Source organism: Ornithorhynchus anatinus, chromosome 3 (assembly GCF_004115215.2).
Source record: "Ornithorhynchus anatinus isolate Pmale09 chromosome 3, mOrnAna1.pri.v4, whole genome shotgun sequence".
Lineage (NCBI taxonomy): Eukaryota > Metazoa > Chordata > Mammalia > Monotremata > Ornithorhynchidae > Ornithorhynchus > Ornithorhynchus anatinus.
The window spans coordinates 74,393,868-74,410,015 of NC_041730.1; the positions used below are offsets into that span (position 1 = coordinate 74,393,868).

The 16,148-nt window shown below is 45.2% G+C and overlaps 1 long non-coding RNA gene across 1 annotated transcript; it reads right to left on the reverse strand.

Moving 5' to 3' along the window:
• Window positions 1-542: 542 nt before the first annotated feature.
• LOC114810025 lies at window positions 543-15,117 on the reverse strand. The gene is made up of 3 exons (XR_003757768.2): window positions 14,902-15,117; window positions 9,553-9,620; window positions 543-744 (listed from the first exon to the last, which is right to left on the reverse strand). It is a non-coding gene; the product is annotated as an uncharacterized LOC114810025 (long non-coding RNA).
• Window positions 15,118-16,148: the final 1,031 nt, after the last annotated feature.

Below are 16,148 nucleotides of genomic sequence, written 5' to 3' on the forward strand. Positions count from 1 at the left end.
ACTGATTGATTCGTGAATTAATATGTTCCTGCTGAGTATAAAGTGATGCTTATTAGAACGGTCAATAGCTAAAAATGGATGCAAGTTTGGATGGTGAAACATTTTTGTTGTGGTGTCCACATTATGAAATGGACTTAAACCTAGTCCTTTTCCCATTTTAAAATCACCACAGTGTAGTGAATTTAAAATGTACTTTTTTCCTTCCAAAATCCTTCAACACAAATTATATTTTATCCTCACAACAACTCAGTGAAATCAGGTATTATTGTCCCCATTTTACAGATATGGAAATTGCAGTTCAGAGATGTTAATTGTCTTGCCTAAGATCACACAGCTGTCTAGTGCCAACCCTGGTAAAAAAAACAACAAAAAAAAACCCTGGTCTTCTGACTCCCAATCCAGCATTCTTTCTACTGGCCGTACTACTAGTTAATCCCACTGTCTGTAATACAAACCTGTTATTTCAACTGAAGGTGGAATGTTTTTGATTCTCAGATTTTTACCTGGGTGTGTATTTCCTGAAATGATTCTGGGCTATTTCATCCCTTTTCCATTTTCCTGAATTTATTACACCATTGTGAATCATTTGGAATAAATAGCAGCCTCTACAGGTGCTGACATTCTTCATGGCTTCTGCAGGTCCCCACACAGGGCAAGTGGTTTATCACTCTGAAGGAGGGAGGCCCCAACAGCTGTGACCACAGCAGGGCTTTTCACCTTTTGTAGAGTGCACTGGTCATATGGCTACAAAAAAAAAGGATGGCATTTATAAAGCACATCTCTGTGCCAAACACTGCATTAAAACTCTGGGGTGGATATAAGCAAATAAAGTTGGACACAGTCCCTGTCCCACATGGGGCTCACAGTCTCATCCCCATTTTACAGATGAGGGAACTGTGGCATAAAGGAAGTGAAGTGACTTGCCCAAGGTCACACAGCAGCCAAATGGTAGAGGCAGAATTAGAACCCAAGACCTTCTGACTCCCAGGCCCATACTCTATCCACTACACCATACTACTTCTAATTTAAAGACAAAACTGGGCCTCTACCATCTGGTTAGTTGGTCCTGGACTCACAGCATTCTCTCTCTGTAGGGGCCTAATTCTCCTGCTGGAGGGGTCCTTTGGATTTGGCATGACAAGGCTAGCTACTCCAGATTTAGGCTGAGCAGACCTCTAAAGTGGCATTCCCATAATCTCAAGAAGCTCTGGAGGTACAACAGCAGAGGCACTTCTGGGATTTCTCTCCGACATCTGAGAGGTAACTCAGGGTTCACTCCCGAGTTAGGCAGCCAGATGCGGGTGCTCAAAGTGGGCCAAGGGTAGGGGCAGAATTGAAAAGGCAGGAAAGATGGAGAGACAGAGAGAAGACAACAAGGTGAGGGAAAGAAAGCAAAACAGAGAAGACAAAAGAGAGATCTGGACACAGGGAGATGGGGAAGACGGAAGGTGCAGGCCAGGTACAAAGTCACAGACACAAATAAGCTCAGGCACAGATGTACAGACCAGATTCAGTCCCTATTTGGGAAGCCTGGGGAGGGTAAGAAACAGAAACAGTCATCAGTTTCCCAAAGGGCAGTCTGCAGCTGGCCTGGCCCCTGTCTCCTTTCAGTGTTATACCAGATGCTTTCTTTTCTGTTTTTCTTCTTTTTCCTAGGCCCAACATGCTCCTTGCCTCCTGCTGCCCAAGGTCCTAGACCACAGTTGGCAGAGTTACTCAGCAACATGCAGGTCCTTCTCTTCCTGCCCTCTCTTTTTGACATGGGTAAGATGGGGCTGGCCAGATTCTGCCTGTTGTTCTCTTACCCCGATCCCCACTCCTCATCTCCCAATTCCAGGATAGCAGCAGAGGGGAACAGCCTTTCCCTTTTCCCTCTCCCCGATCTCCCCCTACACCCTTGTTTATTTGGTGGGGAGTGGAGCAGCCCCAAGTGTGCACCTGGGACCTGAGGCAGAGGCCCATGCTGAGGAGAGGAGAATGGGGCTGAGAGGGAACTGCTCATGCTCTTGATTGAGAAGGGGGTCCCATGAGGCCCAGAGGGGTTACGGCTCTACGCAGTTGGCTGTAGGGAGGAGGAAGAGGAGGGTGACAAACACGCTTTCCTGAGAAGGTACTTGGATGTTTTGGGGGTGGACCCTGTGGAGATGGGAATTTCTCTCCCTCCCCAACCCTTGGTTCCAACCAATCCCCTCATACAGTTGACCTCCAGAAGCCACCTGGATTCCCTCTGCTTGGGGGGCTTAATGCCTAGTCTATTGAAACTACACCATGTGCAGCACCTAATCTAGCTGCTCCTAGTCTATTTGAAACTACACCATGTGACCAGCTCAGAAGGGCAAATTATGTGTGAAGCCTGGAATTTCACAAACCGAGGGCTCTGATTTGGAGCCTGGCCTAGCTCTACAATTCCCCACTTTCTTAAAAGTCTCTTGGAAAAGGACTGTGTGAAACCATACGCTGCCCGTGGGAGTACTAAAGCAAGGTGATTCACACTCTTCCATTTCTAAGGCTCAGAATTAACTATTTCTTTTTCAAAAGCTTAGCACTGTATTGCAAGATACAAGGGCTAGAGTAATCATCATTTTTTTCCGTTCAGTACATAGAGATCAATAAATGCTGTTAAAGAGCACCCTCACATTATTGGCCTGAATCCCATGTCCTAGTGGATAGAGAACAAGCCTGGGAGTCACAAGGACCTGGGTTCTAATCCTGACTCTGCCACCTGTTTGCTCTGTGACTTGGGCAGGTCACTTCACTTTATGCCTCAGTTACTTCATCTGTAAAATGGGGATAAAGACTGTGAACCTCATATGGGACAAGTGTCTACCCCAGCATTTAGTACAGGACCTGGTGCATACTAAGTACTTAATAAATACCACAAAAAAAACAAAAAACAAAAAAACCACAAACCATTGCTTTCCTTGAACTACTCCAGGAAAATTGTGAAACACCAGTAGCTTTTTAACTGCTATTTTAACTTTGAGTCTACTTCTCTTAAATGATCTGTTCCTAAGTGCCCTGATTTGCTTCTTTTATTCAACCCCACACACACATTTCCAGCCCCACAGCACTTATGTTCATAACTAATTTATATTGATGTCTGTCTCCCACTGTAGACGGCAAGCTCACTGTGGGCAGGAAATGTGTCTGTTATATTGTATTCCCCCAAGTGCTTAATAGACTGCTCTGCACATAGTAAGCACTCAAATACGATTGAATCAACGAATGAATATGTGGTGGCAGAGTTCATACAAACCTGGGAAGGGACTCATGGTCTAAATAGGAGGGAGAACAGTCAGTGAATCCCCATTTTACAGATGAGGAAACTGAGGCACAGAGAAGTGACTTACCCAAGTCACACTAGCTGGGGAGCTGAGTGTGTGATCTAGTGGATAAAGCACAGTCCTGGTAGTCAGGAGTAGGGTTCTAATTCTGGTTCTGCCACTTGTCTGCTGCGTAACCTTCGGCAAGTCACTTCACTTCTCTGTGCCTCAGTTACCTCATCTGTAAAATGGGGATTAAGACTGAGCCTGTGTGGGAGAAGGACGGTGTCCAACCTAATTATCTTGTTTCTACCATAGCAACTGGCACACAATAAAGGCTTTATGAGAAGCAGCATTGGCTCAGATGAAAGAGCCCGGGCTTGGGAGTCAGAGGTCATGGGTTCGAATTCCAGCTCTGCCATTTGTCAGCTGTGTGACTGTGGGCAAGTCACTTAACTTCTCTGTGCCTCAGTTCCCTCATCTGTAAAATGGTAATTAAGACTGTGAGCCTCATGTGGGACAAGCTGATTATCCTGTATCCCCCAGCCCTAGAACAGTGCTCTGCACATAGTAAGCACTTAACAAATACCAACATTATTATTCAATACCTTAATTTAAAAAAAAAGAGATCCTCTAACTTCCAAGCCTTTGCTCTTTCCACTTGGCCACACTTCTCAGGAATGCATAAGCTCTGGAGTAAGTGAGGGGCTTTGGGTATCCCCAGAGAAATAACTAGGATCACAGAAAATCTGCATCTCTCCCATCTAGACTGTGAGCCCATTGTTGGGTAGGGATTGTCTCTGTTGCCAAATTGTACTCTCCAAGTACTTAGTACACTGCTCTGTACATAGTAAGCACTCAATAAATACGACTGAATGAATGAAAATGGTGGCTAACACACCATTGCATTCTGCTGCTTGCCCAGCAGATCATGTGACATCACACTTGTGGCCATGTTGGGTGTTCAGGATGGCCTAACAATCACAGGCGCAGAGACAAGTTCTGGCGCGGGCATATGGGCAGGGTCTAGACAGACATCTACATGAACTCACCACCTCTACCCACGGATTGCTACAATCAGTGTTGTCCCAACCCTGTCCCTCAGGTCCCTTGAACCATGTTTTGGGAGTAAAGAGTAGTCTCATTTGTCTTCCCACCACCGCTGCTTCCTGAGCTCACCCAATGGCAGCAGCCAGGGATGGACAGGCAATAGTCCCTGGAGCTACCTGACTGAGCCTAGGCTGGCCTCCTGGGCTGATGGAAGTTTCCAGTATAGCAGCTTGAAGTTTTCCCAGTGGCACCAGAAAGTACTTTCACCAGCCCGGAGAAGCTGGTGCCACTTGCTGATGTCAGCACCATTCATTCAATTCATTCAATTGTATTTATAGAGTGCTTACTGTGTGCAGAGCACTGTACTAAATGCTTGGAAAGTAATTAATAAATTAATAAAATAGAGTAATAAATATGTACAAACAAAAATCATTAATAAAATAGAGTAATAAATATGTACAAACATACACAAGTGCTGTGGGGCAGGGAAGGGGGTAGAGCAGAGGAAGGGAGTAAGGGCAATGGGGAGGTGAGGAGAAGCAGAGGAAAGGGGAGCTCAGTCTGGGAAGGCCTCCTGGAGGAGATAAGCTCTCAGTGGGGCTTTGAAGAGGGGAAGAGAGCTAGTTTGGCAGATGTGAGGAGAGAGGGCATTCCAGGCCAGGGGTAGGATGTGGGCCAGAGGTTGACGGCGGGACAGGTGTGAAGGAAGCACAGGGAAGAGGTTAGTCACAGAGGAGCGGAGTGTGCGGGCTTGGCTGGAGAAGGAGAGAAGGGAGGTGAGGTAAGAGGGGGCAAGATGATGAAGAGCTTTGAAGCCAATAGTAAGGAGTTTTTGCTTCATGTGAAGGTTGATGGGCAACCCCTGGAGATTTTTGAGGAGGGGAGTGACATGCCCAGAGTGTTTCTTTAGAAAGGTAATCTGAGCAGCAGAGTGAAGGATAGACTGAAGCAGGGAGAGAGAGGAAGATGGGAGATCAGAAAGGAGGCTGATGGAGTAATGTAGTCAGGATATTCATTCATTCATTCATTAGTATTCCTTGAGTGCTTACTGTGTGCAGAGCACTGTACTAAGTGCTTGGAATGTACAAATTGGCAACAGATAGAGATGGTCCCTGCCCTTTGACGGGCTTAAAGTCTAATCGGGGGAGACAGGCAGACAAGAACAATGGCAATAAATAGAGTCGAGGGGAAGAACATCTCATAAAAACAATGGCAAATAAATAGAATCAGGGTGATGTACATCTCATTAAACAAAATAAATAGGGTGATGAAGATATATACAGATGAGCAGATGAGTACAGTGCTAAGGGGGTGGGACGGGAGAGGGGGAGGAGGAGAGGGAAAGTGGGGAGAAGAGGGTTTAGCTGCGGAGAGATGAAGGGGGGGTAGAGGGAGCAGAAGGAAAAAGGGGGGAGCTCAGTCTCGGAAGGCCTCTTGGAGGAGGTGAGCTTTAAGTAGAGATTTGAAGAGGGGAAGAGAATTAGATTGTCTGAGGTGAAGAGGGAGGGCATTCCAGGACCACGGGAGGATGTGGCCCAGGGGTCGACAGCAGGATAGGCGAGACCGAGGGATGGTGAGGAGGTGGGCGGCGGAGGAGCGGAGCGTGCGGGGTGGGGAGTAGAAAGAGAGAAGGGAGGAGAGGTAGGAAGGGGCAAGGTGATGGAGAGCCTTGAAGCCTAGAGTGAGGAGTTTTTGTTTTGAGCGGAGGTTAATAGGCAACCACTGCAGGTTTTTAAGAAGGGGAGTGACATGCCCAGAGCATTTCTGCAGGAAGATGAGCCGGGCAGCGGAGTGAAAAATAGACTGGAGCGGGGCGAGAGGAGGAAGGGAGATCAGAGAGAAGGCTGACACAGTAGTCTAGCTGGGATATTACGAGAGCCTGTAGCAGTAAGGTAGCCGTTTGGGTGGAGAGGAAAGGGCGGATCTTGGCGATATTGTAAAGGTGAGACCGGCAGGTCTTGGTGACGGATCAGATGTGTGGGGTGAACGAGAGAGACGAGTCAAAGATGACACCGAGGTTGCGGGCCTGAGAGACGGGAAGGATGGTTGTGCCATCCACGGTGATAGGGAAGTCTGGGAGAGGACCGGGCTTGGGAGGGAAGATGAGGAGCTCAGTTTTGCTCATGTTGAGTTTTAGGTGGCGGGCAGACATCCAGGTGGAGACGTCCTGGAGGCAGGAGGAGATACGAGCCTGAAGGGAGGGGGAGAGGACAGGGGCAGAAATGTAGATCTGCGTGTCATCTGCGTAGAGATGGTAGTCGAAGACATGAGAGCGGATGAGTTCACCAAGGGAGTGAGTGTAAATGGAGAACAGAAGAGGGCCAAGAACTGACCCTTGAGGAACTCCAACAGTTAAAGGATGGGAGGGGGAGGAGGCACCTGCGAAGGAGACCGAGAATGACCGGCCAGAGACATAAAAGGAGAACCAGGAGAGGACAGAGTCCATGAAGCCAAGGTGAGATAAGGTGTGGAGGAGAAGGGGATGGTCGACAGTGTCAAAGGCAGTTGAGAGGTCAAGGAGGATTAGAATAGAGTAGGAGCCATTGGATTTGGCAAGAAGGAGGTCATGGGTTACCTTAGCTAGAGCAGTCTTGGTAGAGTGGAGGGGATGGAAGCCAGATTGGAGGGGGTCCAGGAGAGAATGGGAGTTAAGGAATTCTAAACAGCGAGTGTAGATGACTCGTTCTAGGATTTTGGAAAGGAAGGGGAGGGAGAGAGAACAGGGGAGGAGATGTACATTTGGGTGTCAACTGCGTAGAGATGATAGTTGAAACCATGGGAGCGAATGAGTTCACCAAGGGAGTGATTATAGATGGAGAACAGAAGGGGACCAAGAACTGACCCTTGAGGAACCCCTACAGTTAGGGGATGGGGAGGGGAGGAAGCGCCTGCAAAGGAGGCTGAGAATGAACGGCCAGAGAGATAAGAGGAGAACCAGGAGACAATGGAGTCAGTGAAGCACCACAATTGTAGCTTGGATTCCAGTCATTCCAGCCAAAACCAGAGCCCTTAATATATTCATTCATTCATACTTATTGAGCATTTACTGTGTGCAGAGCACTGTACTAAGCGCTTGGGAGAGTACAATACAACAGACACATTCCCTGTGCACATCAAGCTTATAGTCTATACCCTGCCTTGCACCTGCTAGATGACAGGTAGAACCCCCAAAAAGTGTGATTCTCCTGGCTTAATCTCGATTACACCACACTCCAGAGAGGCCACAGGAAGAACACATCAGCATTTTTCCACCCAAAGCCCAAATAGGCTCCCCTGCACCATTAGTTCCATTGTTATGCCACCTCAGGGAAGCTCCCAATATGAAGCCCCATCCAGGTGTGAAGTTTGTGATTCCTAAAACGACTTAAAAAGTTAAAGGGAAACAGCTTGCCCTCTAGGCAAACTCAGCATCCTTGGTCTAGGGGAAAGAGAACAGCTTGAGGAGAAGGAGCAGCCTGGCTTAATGGAAAAAGAACCGGGCCTGGGAGTCAGAGCACCTGGGTTCTAATCCCAGCTCCACCATTTGCCTGCTGGATGATCTTGGACAAATCACTTCATTTCTGTGCCTCAATTTCATCATCTATAAAAATGACATTCTGTACCTGTTGTCCCTTCTACTCAGACCAGTGAACCCCATGTAGTAGAGGGACTGCCCTTACTCCCTTCCTCTGCTCTACCCCCTTCCCCTCCCTACAGCACTTGTGTATATTTGTAGATATTTTACTTTATTAATGATGTGTATATATCTATGATTCTATTTATCTATTTTGATTGTATTGATGCCTGTCTACTTCTTTTGTTTTGTCTTTCTCCCCCTTCTAGACTGTGACCCTGTTGTTGGATAGGGATTGTCTATCTGTTGCCAAATTGTATTTCCAAGCGCTTAATACAGTGCTCTGCACAAAGTATTCAATAAATACAATTGGTTGAATGAATACATGACTGTCTGGCCTAATTAATTTGTATCTATCCAGTACACAGACCAGTGCTTAATATAACAGTGATAATAATTAAAATAATAGAACAAGGTAGGGGTAAAGAGACCCCAGTTGTGCGACGGGCAAGGCACTTTTGCTTTACTGGGACTCTGTAAAATTCAATCAGTCATATTTACTGAGCACTTACTGTGTGCAGAGCACTATACTAGGTGCTTGGAAGAGTACAATACAACAATAAGCAGACATTCCCTGCCCACAAGCTTAAAATGAGATTAAGATAGATTGGGAAGCCCCATATGGGACAGTGACTGTACCTGAACTCATAACCTTGCAGCTACCCAGTGCTTAGCATGTAGTATGAGCTTAGTAAATGCTGTAATTGTTTTTATTAGAGAAAATCTTTCAGGCTAATATTACTTATATAGTCTCTACTCTACACCCCATGGGCATTTGTAAACCTAGAGCATCAGCCTTTTGGCACTGGCTGTAGCTTTCCCTTGCATCTCCAGGCCCCACCCTCACAATTGACTTGTTAGATCCAGGCAAGTGAGAAAGTCCAGGAACAACCAAAAGGGGTATTATTTATTAAAAGAACTTGTGCGTCTGGGTACGCAGTGCTACTCTGCATCATGTACTGACACGGTTATCTCTCCAAGGATTTTGTGGCATCTACTGCCAAGCTAGAATTACACAATTTTAATTACTCTGAGCTACTCCGTTCTAGAGAAGACAACTATATCTCTCTTGTGGGTCCTGAAAAAGGGAAATTAAAAAGATAGCAGCTGAGAAAAGATCCTGCTGGAGAAGGGGAAGGACAGAGATGCCCCCCGAACTATGAAGCATGGTAGAAATAGATTTTTAAAAAGTTATATAGTACTACAAAGTAAATCAAAATATCTCCAACTCTCTGAAAGTGAAGCATAGCCCTAGCTGCCAGGTATCATCAGGGATGCTGTCAGGACAAAATATGTCAGAGTGGTCTAGTGAAAAGGTTATGGGATTGGGAGTCAGGAAACCTGGATTCTAATCCTGGCTTGTGACTTGCCTGTTGTGTGACTTTAAGCATGTCACTTAACTTCTCTGTGCCTCAATTTCCCCATCTATAAAATTGGGATTAAATTCATACTGTCCTTCACCCTTGTATTATAATATAAGCCTTATGTGAGACAGGGCCTGTGTCTGATCTGATTGCATTATACCTATCTCAATGCTTAGCATATAGCAAGTACTTAAATACCACAGTTCCCAAAGTGCTTTGGAAAATAAAACTCAAGATATTACTATATTACTAAACCACTTACCACTATCAACTGAGGCATGTTCACTTCAGTTCTTCATAAACAAAGGTTCACTGTAAGCAGTTCACAGCCTTAAAGAGAAGACCAAGAATCAGGCAAAGAAAGGTTTGATTAAATTTGGATTCCTAAAGGCCACATATGTTTTGTGTCTTTCCTGCTGTGAGTTAAAGAACTAAAAGTCATGGAGTCATAAATTCTAACACTTTCAATCTGTAGTAAGATTGTTTTGCCATAGAATTCCATTACAGTTTTGTCATTTATCATGGCTGATGTGCCACATCTATGCCTAGCCTAAAATGATGAGGCATATCCTGATACCAACCCTATTTGGGGATTTATCCCATCATCCAAAAAAGCTTAAGGCAGCACACATCCTGCTCCTCCTCTTCCTCCTTTTCAGCAGCTGTACCAGCCTATCCCTAGGACTATACATGATGGGAGTTTGCCTCCATGGTGGACTACAATGATTGCAGAGGGAGCCTTCCCCTGGATAGTGGAGCCAGGGCATGTGGTGACTCTGGCATATTTGTCTTGTCCCGCCTCAAGCAGCCACAGGTGCTGCTGCTTCAGTGGTGGCAGGGGCAGTAGCAGATGGCAGGGTAGGGGAATGGCAAAAGATTAAAACCCTCTCCCTTTTCTTCCCCTTCCCTTCTTTCTCTGTCTACCCTTCCATCTTTCCCCACCTCTGATCTGGCCCCATTTTAGACCCCAGTTCTGGGCCTCTATTGGTGTTGTGGCCCACTTGGGCTGAGCTCCCACTGGTTAACTGGCACTCTGTGAAGGCCAGAAGATGGAATACTGACATATATGCCCTCTCCCTCCACCAAGTCCCACTTCTTCCTTCACCCCAGGGACAGATCCTCTTTTGAGGTGCTGCTGCACTGCGTACTGTCTGGCCTCTGCAGAACCCTCTTGGCAAAGCATACCAGTCAGGAGAAGAAATGCAGTTTTCAAAAATACTTTACATCTTGATTAAAGTCAACACTTTCAGCTAGTTTGGCCTAAACATTTTCTGTACAATCAATTCCAAAACCTGATATTTCCTTTTGCTGATGTTTATCAGTGAAAGAGGAACAGATAACTCCTTTGGGCTAACAAAGTCCATTACCACATCCTGGGAGAAATGCATGACTAGAGAATTGGGCTAATTATTATTCATTAAAAAAAATCTGTACCCTTATTATATAAGCCCCCAGAGGGCAAGGATCATGTCTTCTTAGTACTAAGGCTAGGTGAAGATTTAGTGTCAGGGGATTTGGGGAAAGTGAATGGGATTGTGACTTTTGGACTCTAGCATATATGAATGTTCTTCATTATGGCCAAGACCATCACTGACAGTGAAATTTGTATGTGTAAATGAAAAGGTCTCTAGTACTACTCTTTGATGATGGTCATGATGTTGGCAATCGTTTTTTACTGGGTTACCAATGAAGCCAGGCCAATCCAATCTGTCAGAGGAGGAAGTTTTTCATTATGATAGACTGAACTTCTGATATGGAAAACAACATCTGACACTCCTTAAGGAAACTTTCAGAAAGGGTTTTCTGAAATGTTACTGACCGGCCTTGCTGACGCATAACGGCAGTAAACAATGATAAAGGTCAAAGGAGGGCAAACCGCAGACTGATGTAGGAGACTCATCAGGAGAATGTTCTGCACACGTGTGCTAGGGACAAGTGGAGAAAGAATCTATTTCCTGGTTGATCTGTAGAACACTGAGATAATGAACAGATAGATAGTAAGGGAAATATTTACCAGGGGAAAGAAAACAGAATGTCTGTCCTTCTAGCAAATTTCCCTACACAATCATGGTGACAAAAGTATTATGGTGTGTTCAACCCTTTGTTACGCTGATTTTCCAAGCACTTGTCAAGATCAAAGAGATGCATTAGCTTGAGAGGCCCTGAGGGATCTAGGCAGGGAGCAAGCAAGATAGTGGCCTCTTTTTGCAATCTTACCCTCCTGGCCGGAGGAAATCCAAACTGGTTTGATTCATTTAGAGACCATTTTTAATAATAATAATATTTAAGTACTTTCATTCATTCAATCGTATTTATTGGGCTTTACTGTGGGCAGAGCACTGTACTAAGCGCTTGGAATGTACAATTCGGCAACTGATAGAGACAATCCCTGCCCAACAAGGAGCTCACAGTTTAAGGGGAGACAACAATACTAGTATTCAGGCATCAATACCATCAAAATAGATCAATAGAATCATAGATCTATACATGGAGTAATAAATACTATATACAAATATACACAAATGCTTTGGGGAGAGAAAGGGAGTTGTGCCAAGCACTGTACTAAGCTAATTGAACTGGACATAGTCCCTCTCCCACGTGGGGCTCACAAGTCTTAATCCCCATTTTACAGAAGAGGTAAATGAGGAACAGAGAAGAAGTGACTTGCCCAATATCACAAAACAGACAAGTGGCAGAGCTGAGATTAGAACCCAGGTCCATGCTCTATCCATTAGGCCATGCCATTTCTCAAATCCTGACATATTCTAAGAGGTAAAACTGAAAACAGGGGTACAGTTCACACTTTTATACAAAGCCCAATTAATGTAGGTTATCACCTATCAAATGGATGTAACGCATATTCTTTACTATGTGTGCTGAATATTACTAGCAGCGTGGCTCAGTGGAAAGAGCCTGGGCTTGGGAGTCAGAGGTCATGGGTTCAAATCCCAGCTCTGCCACTTGGCAGCTGTGTGACTGTGGGCAAGTCACTTAACTTCTCTGTGCCTCAGTTACCTCATCTGTAAAATGAGGATTAACTGTGAGCCTCACATGGGACAACCGATTATCCTGTATCTACCCCTGAGCTTAGAACAGTGCTCTGCACATAGTAAGCGCTTAACAAACACCAACATTATTATTACTGGCCCCAGGGAAAAGCAGGAAACATAATAATGACATTTGTTAAGTGCTTACTATGTGCCAAGCACTGTACTAAGCACTGAGGTGGATACAATCGTGTTAAATACATTCCCTGTCTTACATGGTTTATATGGGGCTCACAGTCTTTCCCCCATTTTACAGATGAGGTAACTGAGGCACAGAGAAGTGAAGTGACTTGCTCAAGGTCACAGCAGACATGTGGCAGAGCAGGAATTAGAACTCATGACCTGACACCCAGGCCCCTGTTCTATTCATTAGGTCATGCTGCTTCTCTAATGATTCCAGGGCTGTTTTAAGCAACTCTCAGGATTTCTGGCAAAAGGAACACCTCATTGATTACTGAAACACCACTAGATTTAGACGAAAATTGAGAACAGGCACATCTTGCCCTGAGAACTAGTGCCATTATTAACACTCACCCCAGCCTAGAAGCCACTACAACAGTCAGTGGTATTTTCTGAGTGGTTACTGTATGTAGAGTTCTTGTCTGCTATGTGATGGCCTAGAAGCCATTGGATTTGGCAAGATGGAGATCATTTGTTGCATTTGAGAGGGTGGCTTCTATGGAGCAAAGGGGACAGAAACCAGATTAGAGAAGGTCAAGGCAAGGAAATTGAGACACTGGGTGTGGACAACTCCCTCAAGGAGTTTGGAGAGGAAGGGTAGCATGGAGATGGGGTTATAACTGGAGGGAGCAGTGGGATCAAGGGAGGAGTTTTTTTAGGATAAAGGAGACATGGGCATGTTTGAAAGCAGTAGGGAAGAAGACACTGGATAGTGAACGGTGACTTTGGACTCAGCTGCTAGGAGCCGGAAGTCAGCTCCTCTAGCCACAGTGCCCTACTGATCTTTGTTTTTGTCTTTGTGTCTTGGTACATATCTCCTTATGTATCTGTAGCCAGTCTCTTCTCCCCCTTTTTACTTTTAATATTGAGACATACCCCACCACCAAGGGGCTAGAATCATGTCTAATTCCCACCCATATATTCTCACACCCAATAAGGACTTAAACACTACTACTAGTAATCCCCATTGACCAAACCAATCCCCAACATCTGACTCCTTAAATCTTCCACTCAGAATACTGGCCTCACCTCTGACCCTAAAACTTAACACTCAATGTATCCTTAGCCCCAAGTTTAACCCTGATCCTAACCTTTAATCTTAACCCTGACAGAAATGAGGATTTTCAACCACTGAATTAGTCAAAGGGTTGATTATGAGTTCTGAAATAATTTGAAGACTGGTGTACTTTCAGTCATGGTTATAAGGACATGTATTTAGGGAATGAGTGCTTCCCCTTCCATGACATTAAAGCTGCCTTTGGTGTAAATCACCACACTATGTTCTCTCCCCCATCCCTGAACTCTTGCCCTCACACCTCCAATAAATCCCCTCCCCTCAGCCACTACCCCAGTAAGTGGTTCACTTGGTGAGAATGAGACTGCTTAGTAATTAACTAAATAAACTTGGCTTGCAAAGGAAGTGAACAAAGGAAATATGTATGGCCATTAGGAACTTCTGCTTTCCCCGCTGCTGTCCCCCATCATCAGCTTGTTATACACTATATAAAGAACTTAGGAACATACAATAGCCTACCCTTATGAAGCTATGTGGTCTAGTGGAAAGAGCACATGCCTGGGTTCTAATTGCAGATCCATGTGCCTGTTGGGTGCCCTGGGACAAATCAGTTAACTTCTTGGTGACAGTTCCTCAAGTGCAAAAATCAAGGCCTAGTAGATAAAGCTCAAGTCTGGGAGTCAGGAGGACCTAAATTCTAATCCAGACTATACCACTTGTCTCTTACGCAAACCTGAGCAAGTCACTTCACTTCTCTGTGTGCTTAAGTTACCTCAACTGTAAAATGAGAATTAGGATTGTGAGCCCCATCTGGGGGATAAGGACTGAGACCCACCCCATTTGCTTGTAACCACCCCAACACTTAGCAAAATGCCCGACACATAGTAAATGCTTAGCAAATACCACAATTATCATACCTGCTCTCCCTATAAGACTCTGAGCCCCACGTGGGAACTGATTACCTTGTATCTATCCCAGCATTTAGTACAATACATGGCATTTAGCAAATACCATTATTATTCCAAGCCTTGAAAGAACTTACAGCCTATTGGAAGAAACACAGACCAAAATAATCACACACCCAGAAGAAGTTAGGGTTCTCTGCCATTTGTCAGCTGTGTGACTGTGGGCAAACCACTTAATTTCTCTGTGCTTCAGTTTCTTCATCTGTAAAATGGGGATGAAGACTGTGAGCCTCACATAGGACAACCTGATGACCCTGTATCTACCCCAGTGCTTAGAACAGTGCTCTGCACATAGTAAGCACTTAACAAATACCAACATTACTATTATATACACACAGCAAGAGAAGCCAAGAAAGCAGAAATAAACCTGTAATAACAAAAGTAAATTCCAGAACAACACCAACCTGGAAGCAAGAGCAGGGAAGAGGCAGTTGGCAAGGCAGGCCTCTCCTCCCACTTCCTTGCAGTGGAGCCAGCTGTCTTGCGTGGGCCAAGAGAAGTCCACCAGAGCCACATGCTTAACATGCTTGGCCTGGCACAACTGAAGGCTTGGCATTCTGTCACCAGAAGTGTTGGCAACTAGGACCCCACCCTGTCTGCTGTGAGTCCTTCATTTTCAGGAGGGGGTGGATTCTTAAAAACTCAGTGGCATCTCCTCAGGATGAAGATCAGCTGGGTTAGAAGCTGAGGTTACACAACAGCTGCAGGCTTGTGTGTTAAATTAAGAGCCTCAGAGCAGCTAAGGAGGCCATGCTTCCCATCCAGTGCTTTGTAAAATCCTTCTCCATTTGCTGGAGAGCTTCCAGACTTGGATATTTCCCAAAATTCATCCCTTCAGGCTTCCTGACATTCTATAGACTACACCCTCTCCTACTCACCCCCACTCTCCTAAATCTACCCCTGTTTGGGATGGTAGGTGTTTTCAGCACTATGAATGAATCAAATTAAAATCACATCCCTAAACATCAATACCTCAACTTGCCTTAATTGAGACTGTAACAGGGCCATGTTCTTGTGGGGAGAAACATCCTTTTTTTTTTCCCAACTGTAAACTTTATCCGAAAAGATAACTCGGAAGTGGCAATGCTTAGGAGATAGACCACGGACTTGGGAGTCAGAAGGACCTGGGTTCTAATCCCTACTCTGCCACTTGTCTGCTGTGTAATCTTGGGCAAGCCACTTCACTTCTCTGTGCCTATGTCCCTCATCTGTAATAATGACATTTGTTAAGCGCTTACTTTGTGCAAAGCACTGCTCTAAGCACTGGGGAAGATACAAAGTGGTCAGGTTGTCCCATGTGGGCCTCACAGTCTAAATTCCCATTTCACTGATAAGGTAACTGAGGCACAGAGAAGTGAAGTGACTTTCCCAAAGTCACACAGCTGACAAGCGGCTGATCCGGTATTTGAACCCATGACTTCTGACTCCCAAACCCATGCTCTTTCCACTGAGCCATGCTGCTTCTCAATAATAATAATGGTATTTGTTAAGCACTTACTATATGCAGAGCACCATTCTAAGTGCTGGGGTAGGTACAAGGTAATCAGGTTGTCCCACATGGGGCTCACAGTCTTCATTCCCATTTTACAGATGAGGTAACTGAGGCACAGAGAAGTGAAGTGACTTGCCCAAAGTCACACAGCTGACTAGT